We start from the raw sequence: 19253 nt of genomic DNA on the forward strand, positions 1-19253 counted from the left end.
GCCTTCTAAATGCTTCAGCTCTCTAGGCTGCTTAAATAACATTTATTTCTCCATCTGGAGGCTGGAAGTCTGAGATCAAGGTTCCAGAATGGTGGAATTCTTTTATTTTTATTTTTTTGGCTGTGCTGTGGGGGCATGTAGGATCTTAGTTCCCCAACCAGGGATTGAACTCACACCCCCTGCAGTGAAAGCTTGGAGTCTTAACCACTGGACCACCAGGGAAGTCCTAGCATGGTGGAGTTCTTCTTGAGGGCTCTGTCCCAGCTTCTGTCTTCGTGGTCTTTCCTGGGTGTGTGCTGAGAGAGAGAAGGAAAGAGAGAGATCTCCTATCTCTCCCTCTCCTTGTAAGGACGCTAATCCTGTCACGAAGTCCCCACTAACATAATCGCCTCCCAAAGGCCTACATCCCCACCTCCAAATACCATCACATCTTGGATTAAGATTTCAATATATGAATTTGGGGAGGATGCAGCATTCAGTACAAAGTACTTGCCCCTGACTCATCCTGCCACCCTACTCAAGCTTCCAGTCAGTTCCACAGAATGTGAATATACTCTCTAATATTGAAGGAAAGAAAGGTGGAGGGAAGGGAGGGCAGTCATGGGACAAATAGTAAAAATATCATATGGCTGCTATTATTCATTCAGCAAATATTTAGTGGGTACTTACTACCTGGCAGGCAAAGTCAGTGCTGGAGATACAGCAGTGGGCAAATCTTCCTGCTGTAATAGTCCTTACCTTTTCCCTCTCCAATTTTTAACGTTTTAATTTCACAACTCCACTCTGTCTTCCCACCTGCCAAGTTGACCTGGTTTCTTCTCTCCCATCTCATACTTTGCTTCAACCCTGTTCCATGATTGGGTCATTATCGTCCCATCGTTATTTTATTTTGTGAAATAAAAAAGATATTTCACAAAAGAAGATATACAAATGGCCAATAAGCCCATGAAAAGATGTTCAGTGTTATTAATTATTGTGCTGTGTGCTCAGTCGTGTCTGACTCTTTGCGACCCCCACAGACTGTAGCCCACCAGGCTCCCCTGTCCATGGAATTTTCCAGGCAAGAAAACTGGAGCGGGTTGCCATTTCCTTCTCCAGGGGATCTTCCCAATCCAGGGATTGAACCTGCACCTCTTGCATCTCCTGCGTTGGCAGGCAGATTCTTTACCACTAGCACCACCTGAGAGGCCTGTCTTAGTCATTAGGGAAATGCAAAATTAAAGCCACAGTGAGATAGATCAACACTCCCGGTAGAATGGTTAAAATTAATAAAGCTGATAACATCGAGTATTGACAAAAATATGGAGCATCTAGAACGTTTATACGTTGTTGGTGGCAATGCAAAATGGCACAACAACTTTGGAAAATAGTTTGCTGTCTCCTATAAAGTTAGAGAGACACCATATGACTCAGGCTTCCCTGGTGGCTCAGACAGTAAAGCGTCTGCCTGCAATGCGGGAGACTCGGGTTTGATCCCTGGGTTGGGAAGATCCCCTGGAGAAGGAAATTGCAACCCACTCCAGTATTCTTGCCTGGAAAATTCCATGGACTGAGGAGCCTGGTAGGCTACAGTCCATGGGGTCGCAAAGAGTCAGACACGACTGAGCAACTTCACTTCACCTCATATGACTCAGCAGACATTTTACTGAGCCAGGTTTAAATCCAGACCTTCACTTTCCAAATGTGTTAACTTGAACAAATGATTCAATCACTCTGTGAAATGGGCATAATAATAATCACACTTTGTTCATTTGTTTAATAAATACGTATTGAGCACCTCTGTGAAGCAGGCTTTGGGTTTACAATGGTGAATAAGACAGACATGGTTATCCACAGAGAGGCCCACAATTTGGGAAGGGAGGTAGGCATTAAATAAGCAGACAAATACGTCATTCCAAGTGGTGATACAGGCTCGAATGAAAATAACCGGGAGCAGGCTGAGGGGTGCTGAATTTAGGATGAGGAGTGAGAGAAAGCTCTTCTGGGGAGATGGCCCACAAGTGAAAAGGAGAGAGGGCCTGTAGAAAGGCCCTGAGGCCGCCTCATCTCAGGTGTCTGGGGAGGCGGAAGCCTGGCTCACTGAAGTACTGGAGTAGGCCGAGGCAGGGGCCAGGCCACGCCTGTGGTGTGGACAGAGAGTGCATTGGGATGGGATGGTAAGTGCAGTGTGGAGCGTCCTCATTTGTATTCCTCCAGCAGCAGATACTGGTTCACACACACAGAGCAGGGAGAGACCAGAGAAAGGGACAGCCACCCTAGGCTGGTAGATGGCAGTTTCAGTAAGTAAGGGAACTTACTTCCAAGGCTTGTCTTGGGCCGACAAGACAGGGATATCTCCACACCAGCCTACTCCACACCGGCCTGCTGGTCTGAAAAGTTTACAGAGACGCCATAACTGGGCTCAATTATATATACCATCCAGATGGTCTCAACTGCACCTTACTCTCCCAAGGCTGTCCTGGAAAATGCTTCTCACTGCAGGAACAGTGGGCAGAATGTACATTCCTAGATCAGAAGAGGGGAGATGAAGAGCCTCTGATTACCCAGGGCCACCTCAAGGGCCAAACAGTAGTCACATCCTCTTGATGACCTCCTTCAACAGCTGAAGTGAAGTCTCTTAGTCATGTCTGACTCTTTGCAACCCCATAGACTGTAGCCTACCAGGCTCTTCTGTCCATTAGATTTTCCAGGCAAGAGTACTGGAGTGGGTTGCCATTTCCTTCTCCACCTTCAAGAGCTGATCCTGAGACAAAGATGTGAGTGCAAATCAATTACTGGGGGAGGTGACCTCAGGAAGCATCAGTGGAGGAGAGGGGAAAGCAAAGGAAGGAAGCAAATACAGACGCAAATACAGACTGCCACTGGGGCACCAGAGCCCAAATCCACATTCAATGTATCCTCCACCAAGGAGTGAGGGATCTGAGACCTGATGCTTATCCTCCACCCCCACCTTTGGCCAGTCACTGGTTAAGACACGCTCCGGGAGAAGGGAGGGGAGCTAACTCCTGACACTAGCCTAGCTCTAGCCTGTCCTGTAAATAGCCAGAATAAGCCCAACGAAGATCCTGCAAGCCACAATGAATATCTGATGAAGCCAAATAAATTAATAAATATAAAGGTTCACAGGGGCCAAGAAGACCTTGTAAAGGAGGGAAGTGGGCCTAGTGGAAACTGACTAATCAGAAGAAACACCCGTGACTTCCCTGGCAGTCCAGTGGTTAAGATGCCATGCTTCATGCAGCAGGCGCAGGTTTGATTCTTGGTCAGGGAACTAAGATCCCACATGCCACACAGTGTGACCAAAAGAAAATTTAAAAGAAATGCTGGAAAAATCACTTTTTTAAAGGACCCACTGCTCTTGAACTTCCTGCCTTCAGGAAGTTTTTATTTATCAAAGAGGTACTGAAAATCCCCATATTTACGTGCCCTCTCTGTTTTTGTTTCTCAGTCGCTCAGTCGTGTCTGACTCTGCAGTGCCATGGACTGCAGCATGCCAGGCTTCCCTGTCCTTCACTATCTCCCTGAGCTCGCTCAAGTTCATGTCCATCGAGTCAGTGACGCCATCCCACCATTGCATCCTCTTTTGTCCCCTTCTTCTGCCTTCACTCTTTCCCAGCATCAGGGTCTTTTCTAATGAGCTGGCTCTTTGCATCAGGTGGCCGAAGTACTGGAGCTTTAGTTTCAGCGTAGGTGTCTCAGTTTGTAAGTGTTGGCAATTAGTTCACTTAAAACAGACTGACTAAACCAAACAGAAGGTATTTTGCAGGCCACCCTTGGCCACACGCCTCTGGTTTATATCACTTGGCTTAAAGAGGAAGAGAATGAGATGATTTCCTCACTAGCAGGATGTTCTCTTCCATTCCAGCTTTGGGAATAGGTGTCTTGCTGAACACAGTGGGCAATAATAATAGCTATCATGATTGAGTGCCTACTGTGTGCCAGACACTATTAAGACTTACATAGAACGATGCATTTAATACTTCCAACATCCACTCTACTTCATTTGGTCCCAGAGGGGTTAAATAAACTGGCTGGAAGTCCACTTTAGCACCCTTTAAGTCACTGATTAAAAATCTTGCTCATTCTAGCCAGCAGTTCCTTTTGAGAGTAGAAATGAAAGTTGACTCCTCCACCCCAGCCCAACCCCACCTTTCCTGGTTTTCTCTTTGAGGACCTTTAGGAGGGGGAGACGGAGAAGGCAATGGCACCCCACTCCAGTACTCTTGCCTGGAAAATCCCATGGACAGAGGAGCCTGGCAGGCTGCAGTCCATGGGGTCGCTAAGAGTCGGGCAGGACCAAACAACTTCATTTTCACTTTTCGCTTTCATGCATTGGAGAAGGAAATGGCAACCCACTCCAGTGTTCTTGCCAGGAGAATCCCAGGAACGGGGGAGCCTAGTGGGCTGCCGTCTCTGGGGTCGCACAGAGTCGGACACGACTGAAACGACTTAGCAGCAGCAGGAGGGGGAGAAAGTGCTCCTAGAGGGACAGCAAGTGACACCCCCCCCCCCATGACTCCCGCCTTCCCTGCGTGCCTTCCACCAGTGGCGGTAGACCACTGTGTATTTGGGGACAAGGAACATGAGTGAATGACTGAATGGAGGAAGGAGGAGTGGGTGAATGGATTCTGCCAGCCAAGAAGCCCAACTGCAGAGACAACTTATAGGCGGTGGTGGAGAGAGGGTGGAGGAGGGAGGTGGTCTTCCTGATCTTTGAGCTTGGCTCGTTAAGCTTTCTGAGCTTCCCCTCGTCCACTGCTCCACATCTAAGGTCTGAGCGCAAACGCGGGTGTGTACGCGGCGGGGTTGGTGGGGGAGGGTGTTGGTGATCGAGGGTCACGCGCAGGTGGCTTTGCAGCGGTGGCGGCGGCGGTGGCAGAGGCGACAAGGCTGGAGGAGGAGGAGGACGAGGGACGGCGGGCTTTCCGTCGCTGCGGAAGGGTAAGGTGGGCTGGCGGGGAAGGGGTTTGCTCAGGGGAAGGGGACTGGCCACCGCAGGTCCTACCTCCTCTAGCGCTGAGTCCGGGATAGTGGGTGTTATTTGGGGTGGGGAGGGGGACCCAGGACGATGTCCCCGGGGCCAGCTGGAGCTGGAGGATGCGCTAGAACTGAGGGTGGGGCGACTACGGTATTGGACGGCGGGATCCGACCGGAATTTGGGGGGCGGGTCCCCGAAAGGGTGTGCTAGTGGCGGCGTCTGCGCGCAGAAAACAGGTGGTCGCCAGCGCAACTGGTCCCTGGGGCTCAGTGGCCTGTGTCTCCAGCGGTGTCCCTCTTCCCTAGGTGGGCAGGGGGTTAACACCTGGCCTCGGTAGCTTCCTGTGTTGGATGTGCGCCTTCTCCAGAGGTCCCGGGGTTGCCTGGCATCAACTGGGACACCTCTCCTTCCTTGGGCCTTAGTCAGCGGTCTTTCAAAGTGAGGGGAAAGGGGAGATGCAGAAAGTGCTGTTATCTGGACTCTTAAGAACCAGTGAACATCAGCCTGTGTGCATCAGATTGTTACCCTGGTCTTCACTTCTCACCCCAGGGATAGTGGTTTCCATACTCAGAGGAGGGTCTTCCTGGCCTCACCCACCGACAATATTCTTGAAATTTCATCTTCTAAACCAGGGATGGCAAACTCAGGTGCATACAAGGACCAGGAGATAAATAATGATCCCAATCCTTGCCTGGTCCCAACTGGATACTATGTACTCTCTGGAGAGCTTTACAGGTATCCATTTACTTAATCCTCACCCTACCTCAAGGTTGCTACTTGTTATCATTCCCATTTCACAGATAGGAAAGCTGGTGAGTTACTTGCCCACAATCACATGGGTAAGAAGTACCAGGTCAAGACCAGATGGGCAGGGTGGGTCCGGATTCCAGACTTTTAACCATTGTGCTGTGCTGAGCAGATGGACTATGGGATCAACTTGGAGCCCCACCAGAGAGATTCATGTTTCCAGGCAGGATTGTGAGCCCAGTGTGGCCAGATCATCTGATTTCTTGAGAAGAAGAAAGTGGGACATTTTTGTAAAGTCATCTTTAGATTTTGACAATTGACTTAAATTTTAAAACACTTTTTATAATGAAAAGTTTCAAACACACAAAATAGAGAAACTGATATAGTAACTTTTTTTTTTTTTAATTACTGTGTGAGCCAAATAAAACATGTTCAGTAGCTACCTCTGTCCTAAACATGTCTGGGTGGTCACTGCCCTGATCTGAGCCCTGGCTCTTCAAAGTATGGTCCTAGTTTAGCAGCATCTGTATCAGTATCTTTTGGAAGCTGGTTATAAATGTTGAATCTCAGGCCCCACCCTGCTGCTGCTGCTAAGTCACTTCAGTTGTGTCCGACTCTGTGTGACCTCATAGACGGCCGCCCACCAGCTCCCCCGTCCCTGGGATTCTCCAGGCAAGAACACTGGAGTGGGTTGCCATTTCCTTCTCCAATGCATGAAGGTGAAAAGTGAAAGGGAAGTCGCTCAGTCGTGTCCAACTGAATTAGACCCTGGATTTTAATGAGATCCCCAGTTGATCTATATACATATCAAAGTTTGAGAGACACTGCTCTCGGCCTTTTTTGCCTGGACAAGTTATGTTAGTCCCCTTCCAGATAGTTCTTCATGTCTCTAGATTCATGATCTTCTATTGATCTTAGAGTTGAATTTCTTGCCTTTGATACCCCAAAGCTCTGGTCTGGCCCAAGATAATTTGGTGGAGTAAGCATTTCCTTTAGGAAGGTTTGATTAGGTTACAAAGTAGAACTGGCATTGTTCACACCAGTCTTAACTCTTTACAGGTCTCTGAGCAGTTCCTTCTTGTAAATCTTACAGAATTGCTTTGAAGATGAAATGAGATAATGTAAGTAAGAGTATTTGTATATGTTTTTATTAGTCTGGATTCTTTCAGTTAAAAAGATAACTTAAACCTGCTTATGCAAAACAAACAGGGATTTTACAGCTTGAAGGCTCAGAAAGGACTAAGGGGGAAAGTTTCAGGTATGGCTTGATCCAGGGGCTCAACCAGTATAGTTGAAATTATCTTTCTCTCAGGAGGGCTCTCCTGGACCAAGTAGCTTGAAATTGGGAACATGGTAGTGGTTACCAAGAATAGTGGGAATAAACATTTGTTAGGAAAGAGTAGAAAGATTATGTAATTGGAAACCATATTTAATTATTTATCACTTAGACTTTTTGTCTGATCTCTCCTATTAGACTTCAAGTTCCTTGAGAACTGTGGCTCTGTCTTCCTCATCTTTGCATCCTCACCAGTCAGACATACTACATTTCACATAATGATGCTCAGGAAGTACTGAATCAAGTGTAATTGACTCAAGTGAAGTAGAGATTCAGTCTCTTAGACACCAGCCTCAGGCAAGGAATCTCTCTCTCCTTTTGAGTTGCAATAGAAGTCACTGTTCTCACACTTCTGATATAAAGAACATCACAGTCTCTGACTTTGCTCCCCTTTGTTTTTCTCACCACTACCCCTCAATTCAAAGTCATTTTGTCCATTTGCAGGTGCCAAACAGTTAGGAAAATGGGCCTAGCATGAGACGGTTTCAAACTGCGCAGCATTTTATTATGGAAAGGTAACAGGGCTTTTCTCAGTGTGGCCCCAGCAATAGTGGCTATCTGTGATAGTTACCTCAGAGCTAGGGAAGCAAACAGAAGCTTTCAAAAGTATGTGTCAATCAAAGGGAGCTACTGATTTCCCATTTTCCTGGAGGCCAAGATTCTTTCGACAGGCAAAATTATGATTGCCAGCAGCTAATAATTTGTCTTAAAATAGGAAAAACCAAACTAAAAAAACCCCGTGGAAAATAACAACAACAAAAAGACAACTACCCAATCAAAGACTCCAAAATCAAACAAGCCAAAATCAGCCAATCCAAACTAAATTAACAATAAAAATAGATTGTGGAGAAATCTGGGAAGGTCTACACAAGTTTTTTGGAGGGAGAATGCTTGGAGCTGGATTTCTGTTGGTCTAATCTGAATGCGAGAAAGAATGAGACGTATAAACATGTCTGAGGGACTCAGAAATAGATCGCCTATGAATTTCATCATTAAGAATTTTGATGGGTTCAATAAGTTTCTCTTTAAAAGAAACCACAGAACCCTGCAAACATATCAGCCACTCACATTTTAGTCTGAACTAGCCACTTTGTGACAGCTAAGAGTTGCAAACTCAACTGCTTACAGGGTTCATGCATAAAATGTCAACAAGTAAGGAAGGCTGGGTCAGGAAAGTACAAGAATGGTAGGATGTGGTGAGTTGGAGAATACACGCTCCATCTATAGATGTTAGTGAGTTCAAGCTCATTCTGCTTCTTGCATGACAGGCCAATAAATTGGCAGATGAGTTGTTGGGGCAAAAGGAATAGTGACTTTATTTGGAAAGCCAGCAGACCGAGAAGATGGTAGTCTAGTGTCCTAAAGAATCATCTTCAATCACAGAAGGAAAGGGAAATGTGTTTCAGACTTCTCAGAAGGCTTTGTTCCCTAAGGGAATTACTTGACAATAAAATTCTTCCTAGGGGGAAAAACAACAACATCTTACCCAAGTTAGAATTCAGGCTTCTTCTATGTTCAAAGGCTGGTTGTTGATTGTTATAAACTTCACCCTGTGAGAATCCTGTGTTTTTGCAGTTGTCCATATAGGTCAGGTCACCATATTCCTGTAAACTTCCAACATGAGAAATGTTACTCTCTGTTTTGCAGTTTTTTTAATCTCTATATGATGGAAACGTGTTATACCTTTAAAGGACAGAGCCTTGGAAATGGGCTATCCAGTATATTTCAGGCTATAGGCAACATTCTTAATCTGTAGCAAAAGCAATAGAATACAGGGGTTAAAGTAAAGAAATACCAATAGAGCCAATATCAAGTCAGATTTGCTCTTCCCTGTTATACAGGGAGCAGCTGCAACTCAGCTCTGGGCAATCATTACCATGAGAAACTACAGGCTCAGCGTTACTGTATTTTGGCGGACAGAGTCGGAAATCTAGAACTTTACGTGAACCCTTTTCATTTTTAAAAATAAAAAAAAATTTTTTTACCTTGTTTTTTACTAGTTCCTAACTGAACTGAACCTTTCATCACAGCTTCCTTTGATAATCTGGTCAAAAACACAGAACCTGGAAAATTCACATTTAACTTCATTTTGTATACAATTTCATAGAGGCCTCCTTCCATTCCACTGTGTAGCTCAAGGTTGGCAGTGACTCCTCATTCTGAGAATTAGATTGTGGGTACCCAGGGCTTCCCTGTTGGCTTAGCAGTAAAGAATCTGCCTGCAGTGCAGGAGGTGCAGGAGTCACGGGTTGATCCCTGGGTTGGGAAGATCCCCTGGAGGAGGGAATGGCAACCCCCTCCAATATTCTAGCCTGAAAAATCCCATGGACAGAGAAGCCTGATGGGCTGCAGTCCGTGGGGTCTCAAAGAACCGGACACAACTGAGTGACTAAGCGCAAGCCCAGACCCTTTGAACTGCATGGATTGCTTTCTGGGATGTGTCTTCCCTCCCCGACATCCTCCCCTCCCTCACCACTCCATTCTCTTCCCATTTGAAAAACTCCTCTCTCCTTCCCTTTCATCTTTCTTCTTATATTTAAAAAAATTCCAATAAAGTCATTGCTTTTAATTTTTATGATTTAACTTATTGACATAATACATGCATATAGCTGAGAAGTCAATTATCACATATTTATAACAGAATAATCATATTTCCCACTTCTTTCCTAGTCCATCCTTAGAGGCAACTACTTTCAACTCCCTTAGCTGATTCTTACGGCATTTCCCCATCTTCATACTTCTAATTTTGATTTTAACATATATTTCTAGTTATTTCATTCACTGTCTTAATAATTAAGTAATTTATTAATTAAATTACTTATGCAAAGCCCTGTTGAGGAAGGGAGCATGGCAATTTCAGGAACCATTTTCTTGGCTACTTGGAATCATATTCTCTTTTTTTTTTTTTCTGGCTGTGTGGCTTGTGGGAACTTAGTTTTGGTCCAGGGATCATATCCATGCTCCCTTGCAGTGGAAATGCAGAGTCCTAACCACTGAACCATCAGGGAATTCCCTGGAACTGCATTCTTTAACTAAATGAACCTTCACAGCAGAGACTTAGAGGCTGTGTGGTGAAGAGCTGGTTCATGGGTTCAAATCTTTTCTACCTGACCCATTAGCAATGTGCTCTTAAACAAAACATAACTCTGAGCCACACTTTTCTTGCCTAAAAAATACCGTTACTGAAATGTAAAGAGTTTTGTGGTGAGCACGACATGACATAATTCTTGTAAAATGTGGCCCAATGCCTGTCACACAATCAGTGGTCAAAAACTGCCTGCTGATAATATTATCGCTCTTTTTTTTTTTTTCTGTGTAAATATCAGCTGAAAGAGAAAATCTAGGCCAAATTCCAAGTTTGTGAAGACCAATGAAGTCTGGGGGACAAAAAAGCTTTAGTTTGTGCTGACGAACATGTGTGATGCATTCAGGCCACAGTGGAGAGAAAGAGCACACAGGTTTTGAGCCTGGCATTTCCCTGGCCTGCAGGCATTAGTCCATGTAATAGGAAGTGCTTCAGAGCCACGTGAAGCTTCACCCTCATTCCCTGTTAGTACTGTCTGGGCAGGGAGCAGAAAATGGATGCTTTGGGGACCAGCTTTCCTAGAAAGCACCAGAAGACTTGCCTCCACGTCCAAGGTTCAGAGTCCTGAGAGTCTAACTTTCTGCCAGAGAGCTGTGTTGGTCCTTCTCTTCCTGTCTTGCCTGGGATCCTAACAACCCACTTTATTTTGACTTTGTTCTCAATCTCAGTGGACACCCTGAACCCGGGTGACAGAGTGATTATGGTTTGCTGCTGTGATGATGATGACGTGATGAGGGCTTTAAGGCTGAAGGAAGATCGGCACCCACTTCTCACTTCCCCTCTTACTCTATTGCTCTCTGTCAGTTTCTTTGTCTTCCTGTCTCTGCCTCTGTCTGTCTGCTTCTCAATCTCTCTTTGTGTCTATATATTGTCTCACTCTTTTGTCTGTCTTTCTCTCCTCATCTCTCCATTTCTCTCTATGGACTTTATATTAAACTCTCTTTCTGTCTCTCCTCTTTTTTTTGACCACACCCCACAACCTGTGGGATCTTAGTTCCTCTGCTAGGGATCAAACCCATGGCCCCAGCACTGAAAGCATCTAGTCCTAACCACTGGACCACCAGGGTATCTCTCTGCCTCTTTCTGTCTCCCCTTGCTTCCTTACCCCATCCCTACCTAACACCCCATCTTTCCTGTTAGCTGCCCCCGACTTTTTTTTTAACAAGCTATGACTTTAGGAAGAGTCTCCTCCATTTGAGGCCATTTTTAATCAAGGGCTTCAGTTCAGTTCAGTCACTCAGTTGTGTCCGACTCTTTGTGACCCCCACCATGGACTGTGGCACGCTAGGCTTCCCTGTCCATCACCAACTCCTGGAGCTTGCTCAAACTCATGTCCATCGAGTCAGTGATGCGATGTCACCATCTCATCCTCTGTCGTCCCTTTTTCCTCCTGCCTTCAATCTTTCCCAGCATCAGGGTCTTTTCCAATGAGTCAGTTCTTCACGTCAGGTGGTCAAAATATTGCAGTTTCGGCTTTAGTATCAGTCCTTCCACTGGGTATTCAGGACTGAATTCCTTTAGGATAGACTAGTTGGATCTCCTTGCAGTCCAAGGGACTCTCAAGGGTCTTCTCCAACACCACAGTTCAAAAGCATCAATTCTTCGGCGCTCAGCTTTCTTTATAGTCCAACTCTCACATCCATACATGACTACTAGAAGAACCATAGCTTTGACTAGATGGACCTTTGTCGGCAAAATAATGTTTCTGCTTTTTAATATGCTGTCTAGGTTGGTCATAGCTTTTCTTCCAAGGAGTAAGCATCTTTTAATTTCATGGCTCTCCCTTTTCCAGGGGATATGCCTTCTCCAAGGGATAGCCTGTCTCTTCTCCAGGGGATCTTCCAGACCTGGGAATCAAACTGGGGTCACCTGCATTGCAGGTGGATTCTTTACCAACTGAGCACAGGGAAGCCCTAATCCAGAGCTTAGCTAACATAATTTTTGTATTTTGTATGTCACAGCGGCAGGGGGAAGTTAGCTGGCTTGCTAACTTTTAGCAAGATAGTCTTTTTATTAGTAAATTTGTGCAGATTGGTTTGCAAGATGTGACTAAAATATTAAATTCCTAAAACCGTCAAAGCACTAATGGATCAGGGAGGTAATATTCCCCCATAGGAATTACACTGACATTCAAAATGAACTTTTCTTAATTCTGTGTCCACTCATTACACACCAGCTTAGAGGGGGGAACATTTAAATCTCAGTTCTTGGTGAGCGCCCTAATTGAAGAAAGTAGCAGTAATTAAGTTAGAAGGTAAAAATTGTTCTTTGGTTACTTCCTGCAAGTTTTCCTCCCTTGGGGAATATTACAGAGAGGAAATGTTTTGCAGAGTCTTGGCAAAATTAAGATCGTCAGCCTTTATGGAAACGGGCAGGTCTAGAGATAATGTGAAATGTTTAGGGAAAAAAAGATAGGTAGCTTGGGAAGTTTTGAGATTTTTCCTCCCCTCCTCCCTTCCTCCTGCCTTCCTTTTCCTTTTTGATTTTCCTTTTCTCTATGTTATGTCTGGGTCAGTAGCCTGTTATACCTGAACCCAGACTGACATCAAGATAGCTGAGTTCATTCTGGCTTTGCTGCTGTGTGACCATGGGAAAGGTATTCAACCTCTCTGGGCTTCAATTTCCTCTTCTGTTGAGTCAGAAGTTTTGAACTTGATGACCACTAACATTTTTTCCGAGGTCTAAAATTCTTTCATGCACACACCAACAACTGCTTAATTTTTAATATGTATTTCCCTCCTGTTATGAAAAGGACAAACTCATTAAATGATTTGGGGAGAAGTAAAAAGAACAAATGAAAACTCTCCATAATTCTAACACCAAAAGGACTGCCATGAACATTTTGGTGCATTTCTTTTCATCTTTTTTTGCTATACAGTTTTGATATGCAGATTATTTTTATTGTACATAAGAACAGATTTGTATGCTTTTCTGTTGGCATTTTCTCCCTATGCATGTCTGTCTGTCCTTCCTGTCTTCATGAACAACATCTTTAATGGGTGTGTAATATTTTATTGGGCAACTTAATTTACATAACCACTCCCTAACTGGTGTCATACTGGTTGATGGCAGCTTTTCTCTTTTAACGCTACTGATGGTGGGATGACTCATTTTCTGAAGGCTCTGGGCTACATTTTTTTCAGAGTCTGAATAGAGAGAATTGGAGTCTGGCTTCACAGCAGGCCTGTTCCATGGTAGCCCCACTAGATGAATCTGGACAGCAGATGTGTTTTGTTCAACTTAAAGAATATTTTTAATAACTTTATTTAATTCCCACTTTACAAAAATCAAAGAGATCTCACAGAAAAATCCAGATCTCCAACTTCTCTTAGAAATTTAAAAATAATCCCAAGTACTAATGCCTAGGTGGTGTTGAGGAGCAACTGCCCCTTTAAATCGGTCAATGTCTCCTATTGGTCTCAGTCCTGTGAGACCATCTTTCTCCTTTGAGACCTCTGTTGATTCTTATTGGATCTGAGCTGAACCCAGGTACTGGTCAGGCACAGGCCATGATGTGCTGAGCTTTTTACTCAGAACAGGACCCAGTAAATAAATCCTGGGCATTGTGCCATGTCAGGCTGTTTTTACAGGTGTTGTGGGAATTGTGTGGCTGAATTTCTGTGCTCTGCATTGTTTTTTAGTGATTTGTGCTTAGAAATGAAATCATTGCTTGGTTGTGGCCAGGCTGTAGGGATGGATAACTCTCAAGACTCCTACCCTGGTTTTGAGAACAGTTCTATGATGGACAGTCATTTATTTCTTTTTTCTCTATGGTTTTATACATGTGTCTGCTGACTTCTGAAGTCTTAATTCAGGAGCCGTGGCCAGCCCATCCACAGTCAGACCCTTGCTGGCACATATGGGAATTGTAATTATGTCCTTGTGTGTATCCCCACTGTGGCGAGATAGTAATGCTCATCAGACAGTCCATGTTCTCGGCTGCATTCTTGGTCCCTTTGCACTTAAGTGGAGCCTTGAGACTAGTTCTGGCCGATGGTCTATGAGCAGAGAGTGTGCGTCACCTCCAGGCTTAGGCATAGGAATGGTTATGAGTGCTCTGGGCACTTTTTTCCTGCTGTGTGAATTGTGAAGGCTTCATGTTGAAAATGTGGAATCAGAGTACTATTTTCACCTGGATTTCTGAGTTACCTGGAACCACAGAAGACTCTGTGCTAGGGGAGAGTAAATTTTTATTGTATTAAAGCACTGCGGTTTTAGTATATTTGTTACTGCACCATAACCTAGCCTAAGCTGACTGATACATTCTCTATTAGAAATAATGAGTGAGGGAACTTCTCTGGTGGTTGAGAACTAACATTTATTGAGTGCTATCTATTTTGTCATTTATTTTCCACATTTAAAAATGAGGAATACGAGGTCCAGGGAAATTAGGTAGTTTGCTCAGGGTCATAGAGCTATTTAATACATAGTTCTTCCAGAATGCTTCCTATCCATCTTTTCAATTGTCTCTAGGTCTTAACTATAATGCCTCCTCAAGGAAGTCTTCCCTGATCACCAGGTTAGAGTGCTTCTTACTGTTATGCTGCTGCTGCTGCTGCTGCTGCTAAGTTGCTTCAGTTGTGTCCAATTCTGTGCGACCCCATAGATGGAAGCCCACCAGGCTCCCCTGTCTCTGGGATTCTCCAGGCAAGAACACTGGAGTGGGTTGCCATTTACTTCTCCAATGCATGAAAGTGAAAAGTGAAAAGGAAGTCGCTCAGTCATGTCTGACTCTTAGCGACCCCATGGACTGCAGCCTACCAGGGTCCTCCGTCCATGGGATTTTCCAGGCAAGAGTACTGGAGTGGGGTGCCATTGCCTTCTCACTGTTATGCTATGCTATGCTAAGTCACTTCAGTCGTGTCCGACTCTGTGCGACCCCATAGACGGCAGCCCACCAGGCTCCCCAATCCCTGGGATTCTCCAGGCAAGAACACTGGAGTGGGCTGCCATTTCCTTCTCCAATGCATGAAAGTGAAAAGTGAAAGTGAAGTCACTCAGTCGTGTCTGACTCTTAGCGACCCCATGGATTGCAGCCTAACAGGCTCCTCCGTCCATGGGATTTTCCAAGCAAGAGTACTGGAGTGGGGTGCCGTTGCCTTCTCCTCTCACTGTTATATGATCCCCTAAATCCTGGTACTCCTCCCATATAACATTATCCCACATAACTTCCCATTAGACTTTAACTGCCCTAAGGACAGTTCCTGTGTCTATTTTGCTCAGTGTGATATCTCCAGCATCTAGTACACTGCCTAGAGCATAGTAGGTACTCAATGTATGTTTGTTGAATAAAAGAGAGTCAGAAAGTTTGAACTTGTGTCCTTACTGCCACTAATCAACTGTGTCATCTTGGACAAGTAGTTTTCTGTCTCCGAATCCCAGTGTTTCCAGTAGGACAAGGAAGATGTTTGATTAAATCAGTTCCTATTGGCTCTGATGTTTGATTATTATTTCATTCACATGGTCTATTCCTTCTCGGAGTCTAATTTTGGGTTGCTTTCCAGGCTTTTTAATTCCATATTTATTCTTGGAATAATTTACAGAGTTAGGCTCTGAACCCAAGCAGTCTAACTAAAGAGTTCATGATTTTAACTGCTCATGTCACCTATCTACCTACCCACCCACCTATCTGTTTATTCTGTTGTCATCCATCCATTAATTCATGCAATCATTCATCCATCCATATACCCCACCATCCATCCAATAATCCACAAACATTCATCCATCCATTCATTCATCCATCCGTCCACCTACCCATCCATTTATTCATCCAGTTTCTGCCTTCCTGGTGCTCTCATTCTGATGAGTAGAGGGCAATTTCTCCTCAGTGGCTGTTGACATGGATGTTGAGATAATGTTCAATGTGTGAGCTGGAGCTCTTCAGCTGATTTTATTGTATTGGTTTTTATATCCTCATGGATAATATAATGCTTCTTTGTTTTTATTGTTATACGTAAAGTTATTAATTAAGTCACTGGTGTTTATTGAGCACTTACTATATGCCAGGCATTCTTAGGTGCACACAGACCCAATTTGTTTCACAACTCCAGGATATCATTCACACTGCATTCTGTGTAGTCTTGGGACCATGTATTTGCCACTCTGCTGAAGGAGTCCACATTTCAGCATAGTGGTTAGGGGCTTGGGCTCTAGATCTGAACAGCCTGGCTTTGAGTCCTATGTCTGCCACTTACTGGCTATGCAAATCAAATCATTTCACCTCTCTATATGTCAGTTTCCTCTCCAATAGAATAGGGATAATAAAAACCATTAGTTCAGAGAATTGTTATGTGGCAAAGAGTTAACTAAGGCAAAAGTTCTAGGAATAGTTCCTATATAAATAATTGCTCAACAAAAGATGAGTGATTAGCTTACATATATCTCTCACTAGGTGGGTTTCTTTAACAGTTTTTCATATGGGGGAATGGAGTCAGGAGCAGCAACAAGTTTAACCTGATATGATCTGCTAAAGTCAGAGTCGAAGGTAAATTGATTAGTGACTGTCTATTGATCTAGAGGATATGTGGTTTATGCAGCGAAGTGCTTACCCAAGTTGACATAAATCAAGTATAATAAAGAGTTGGAGTCTGTATTTGATGTTTGACCACCAACAGGTTTCTCCTTCCCCTTTCCCTCTTTGCCCCAGTATCTGAGCAAGCCAACTATGCTTGCTCAGATATTGGAACAGTTCAACCATTTATGTTAACCTCACCTATATATATATTTCCATGACTTAATATATCTGTGTAAACTCATAGGAAAAGACTGGAAATGTATATACCAAACTGACTACAGGGGAGAGGAAAAGGGGACTGAGATTCCTGAAGAAGGGTGGTGTTCAAGAGGGTCTTTACCTTATTTGTCATGTTTTAATTACTATAAGAATGAAACTGTTTTTTAATGTATTTAAGAATCTGTTATAAGAAAAAAGTAAATGACCATCCTAAAGCTTTGAAATTGCTCAGTTGTGTCTGACTCTTTGCCACCCTATGGACTGTACAGTCCATGAAATTCTCCAGGCTGGAGTACTGGAGAGGGTAGCCTTTCCCTTCTCCAGGGGATCTTCCCAACCCAGGGATCAAATCCAGGTCTCCCGCATTGCAGGCGGATTCTTTACCAACTGAGCTATCAGGGAAGCTCGGATGGGGGTATGTGTGTGATTGATGAGTTAGGAGAGCCTAGAACCCTTCCTACTATGTCAGAAGGTGCCTGAATGGGGATTGTGATTAAAAGCACAAAAAGCTGATCAATTGGGTTGTCTTCTGAAGAGAGGCTGTGTTAACTGAGGATCTATAGAATTGAGTTCAGGGCCTCCAGACAGGTCAGTCTATGTGCCCAGAACTGTCCACAAAGGTGTTCCTAGACTAGTAAGCAAAAGAACCTGTTTATACATTGGCAAATGCCTAGAATGCAGGGCCTCAAGGTTATGAGGCTTGTGCAGAGTTGTGCTTAGTTGTTCAGTGATGTCTGGCTCTTTGCCCACGGACTGTAGCCCACCAGGCTCCTCTCCCTATGGAATTTTCCAGGCAAGAATACTGGAGTGGGTTGCCATTTCCTCCTCCAGGGGATCTTCCTGACAAGGGATCAAACCCGTGTCTCTTGCGTCTCCTGCATTGGCAGGTGGATTCTTTACTGCTAGCACCTGGGAAGCTGGGTCCCCCCAAAAGCAGACCCTGAGACAGGGTTTCAGTGCAAGGAGTTTATCTGACAGGTGATTCCCCGAAGCACTAGTCGGGCAGGGAACTGAGACAGAGAAGGGCAGTAAGCAGTAGCATCTTGCTGAGGGCAACTGGGAGGCTGTGTAGCACGTGCTTCACAGTTGCTCATGGTGTGCAAAGCTGTGTGGGTGAGGAAGAACATGTCCTTCACTCACACCAGTCATCACTGAAGGGCTACTCCTGATGCACTCTACACACTGGCTTAGCAGGCTTCAGCAGCCAGAGAAAGACCTGGTAAAGAATCATAGGTATTGACAGAAGTTGTCACATCAGTGTGCAAGGGATAGTGAGAGGGACAGAAGTAGTGTATACTATGTTTTCTGGTACAGGTTTGTAACAGGAAGAAAATGTGCTTGGTGAAGAAAATGAGCTTTTCTTCCCTGAGCACTTCTGAGTCTCAACAGCAGTCAGTACATTGGCCCTCTGATTTATACATCGGTCTTTTGTGAGTTTGGATGGTGTGAGTCAAGAGAGACAGCTCCTCTGGGGGAGTACATGGCCAGAATTGAATTCCGTAGAGAAACCTAGATCGAGTTTAGAAACTTAAAAGATCTTACCAGCCAGGGACCATGAATAAGCGAAGTGGGTGGGAGGAGGAGGAGAATGTACTTGGTGTGGTGCCTGGCATATAATAAGTGCTCAATAAAAATGATTTACATTAGTGGCAGCAGCGGTTTCTGGGGAAAGCTTTAAGGAGGAAGTGGACCCCAAGTGTAACGTGTTGCAAGGATGCCAGACAGAATAGGAAACTAACCAGGAGGAGGAGAAGCCAGAAACCTCCTTGCCTAACCCTGGCCTCTTGTACAGTCCTTGTAATTAGGATGGTAGTCATTTTCTAGTATTTGCAGTGATGACAGATTCTTCGAGGTGAGGTTAGTTGGTAATACAGATGTGTAACATCTTCCCATCAGATGTTTTAGATGCCAGCAATTGGCCTCTCTTTTCCAGGGAGTGGGGTGGGGCAGTGGTTAATCCTCTGTCTTCCTGGTGCTCTGCTGTCAGCATCTTTCCATATCGCCTGCCACACTGGAAGGGCCAACATGGAGGAAGGCACGAGCGAGTCATGGTATCTGTGTAACAAGAGAAAGTTGACTTTCTTTTCATGTATCTGAGATGAGATCTGGTTTATCCATCTGGTACTGTGATATCAGTGCTAGGAGCTTATGAGTCTTACAAAGGCCTGTAGTAATATTTGCACACTGAAAAAATAAAGTGGCCTCTGAAATATGAAAAGAAAATCATATAATTAAAGAAAAAATTGAATTTTATTTTCCATCTAGCTTTACTGAGTTATATTGTATATTTTGTATACATTATATATACTATATATTCATTGTATATACAAAAAATGTGTATTTTGTCTACATTGTATAGTAAAAATTGTATATA

The 19253-nt window shown here is 44.3% G+C and overlaps 1 protein-coding gene across 2 annotated transcripts in view; it reads left to right on the forward strand.

The window, feature by feature from the left end:
* Positions 1–4571: 4571 nt before the first annotated feature.
* The window catches only part of RPH3A (rabphilin 3A), a 277632-nt gene continuing 262950 nt past the window's right edge, over positions 4572–19253 (forward strand). Inside the window, exons 1-2 of one of the 2 annotated variants that reach the window (XM_027566633.1) lie at positions 4572–4941; positions 6785–6846. The gene's annotated coding sequence lies outside the window, so the exon portion shown is untranslated. The remainder of the gene's footprint in view (positions 4942–6784; positions 6847–19253) is intronic. The other variant, XM_027566634.1, reaches the window with a different exon arrangement.

Source organism: Bos indicus x Bos taurus, chromosome 17, assembly GCF_003369695.1.
Source record: "Bos indicus x Bos taurus breed Angus x Brahman F1 hybrid chromosome 17, Bos_hybrid_MaternalHap_v2.0, whole genome shotgun sequence".
In the NCBI taxonomy this organism is placed as follows: Eukaryota; Metazoa; Chordata; class Mammalia; order Artiodactyla; family Bovidae; genus Bos; species Bos indicus x Bos taurus.